A 2,341-nucleotide genomic window follows, 5' to 3' on the forward strand; every position below is an offset into this window, starting at 1 on the left:
GAAAACTTAGCTCAAGAAGAGCTTTGAGATAAAGGACATGGGACAAGCCTCGCATATTCTTCAGATGGGCATCACGTGCAATCTCCCTAAGGGGCTCCTTTACCTATCACAAAAGGAGTATACCCAAAAAGTTATTGAGCAGTTTCATATGTAGAATGGTAAGCCTTTTGGCAGTCCTCTACCTTCTCATGTGAAGGTTAGTCACATGTAGACAGTAGGAAGTCCACCTATGGCTATGTCTTCACCTTTGTTGGAGGTGTTGTTTCTTGGATGTCCAGGGTGCAGAAATGCATGACCCTCTCTACTCTACTGAGGCCAAGTATGTTGCAACCACCATAGAGGCTTGCAAGGAGGCTCTCTGGTTAGGCTGACCTTGGTATTACTGATGTGGTTCCTACATTACATTCGGATTCTATGAGTGCTATCTAGTTAGCTAAGAATCTAGTCTTCCATGAGAAGATAAAACACATTGAGGTGTGTTATCACTTCATGACAGAGAGGTCATTTGAGAATATGTTTGTTGACCTTGTCAAGATCTCAACTAACCAAAATCTTGTAAATCTACTCACAAAAAGTCTCTCAATGAAACGTTTTGCCTTCCTTAGGAAGTTGATGGGTGTTGATGAGATGATGTCTTTCCTCATCTTGTTGTACTAATGTATATTTGTACTTTGCCACTTTTTTCTTATTCTCTCCTAAAGAGTAGTGGAACATTTGCCTTTAAGTGGGAGGTTGTTGGGGGGTGCCCATGTATGGCCACCCGTGTATTAATATACTAATAGTATCCACACATCTATACATTGCTGATTACAGGTGCCCATTAGTGTCACTTCATTCTTTATTCTTTCAGCAACATTTGAATAAAGGGAAGGCATGTTCACACATTGTGACTATTGGAGGTCTCACATCTTCTCTCTCTCTCTCTCTCTCTCTCTCTTCTCTCTCACCATGGCTGTTGCTTCTACTCGCATGCTTCCAGTGTGGGCTCACTCCCTTCAAAATACTTTGGATCTTCATCATCCAAAGGTATATATGATAAGGTGATATTATATGATAAGGTGATGAGATCTTCAAAAGAATTGTTGAGAAAAAAATCACCCTTGTATACTTTCTTTGTTGACATCTAGTCTTGTTCAAAGTTTTTATGTAATGTGGTCCACATCATGTTGGTTTTTGTGCAAATATGTTCCTTGAAATATAACTTTCAAAAATGAATTGGGATACCAAGATAACCCTTGCTATTCTACTAATCTTCATTTAACTTTGAATATCTTCAATGAAGTTTATCTTGAAACCTAGATGTTTCCATCATTGGGCAATTTGCAATTTGTAAGTGAATTGAGATCAAAAGCAAAAAGCTCTTCCAACCTTCCATATACCTATGTATCTACTATAAGAATGTGGGTTGAAAAGTAAAAATGTAATTTCTTTTATGATGAAGAAGAATGGAGGATGGTGAAGATAAATAAGGTAACCAACTTCAAGATACATGACACGGAATGTACATATGGGTGACTAAAATGATTGCCATTTTGCAAACAGATCTTAAGAAGGTTCTCAATGTTAGTTTTAGAGTTTATTGAAACAAGATTAGTGCAAAGAAAAGACAAATATAGTCTTAAATCTCATTCAAAGGTTAATTTTGTTACCTTATACTGAGATGGGAAGTAAAATTGCATAGAAGGTGCCATGTGAAGATTCTTTGTAAAATGTGCATGTTGAATATTAGTGTAGCATGTTTCATCATGTTATTTGAAGCCTATAGTCTAGTTTTTCTTATGAAAGTTCACATTTTCTCCATTCTATTTATTGGACTTGTGAGGATCTTTGCAAGAGGGAGGCATTGTAATTTGATCATGGAATTTGTAGCTTGTTTGATACCATGTGCACACATGTATAGAGTTAATTGGTCACTAAAAATAAGCCATGGAAGAAGTATGATATACCGAAAATAAATAAGGTTGGAATACAGCAAAGGTGTTCAAAAAATGAGGTTCGATTGGACCTAAGGTGCCAAAACAATGAAGCAATTTGATGTAAATATATACAAAAGGGTGAGAAAAACAAAATATTAAAAATACCTACTAGATTAAGGAAAAAGTTTCTACCTTTTAAATTGTTAAGGCAACTAACAGTAATTCCACTTTTCAAAGTTATATCAAGGTATTGATAGCAAAAAATGAGAGATAAACATAACGTCAAGTACAAATCCTTTAGTTGGAAGTGCCTCAAAGGATAAATTTTGAGATTCTTTTCCACCTTTTAGCCAGAAAAGTACATGAAATTTGGCTGAATTACTAGATAGTTAAATGTTACATTGACCGCACATGACAATGTCCTA

The sequence above is a fragment of the Lygodium microphyllum genome, chromosome 2, assembly GCF_053477565.2.
Source record: "Lygodium microphyllum isolate KBCC chromosome 2, Lygodium_microphyllum_v1.1.10, whole genome shotgun sequence".
Lineage (NCBI taxonomy): Eukaryota > Viridiplantae > Streptophyta > Polypodiopsida > Schizaeales > Lygodiaceae > Lygodium > Lygodium microphyllum.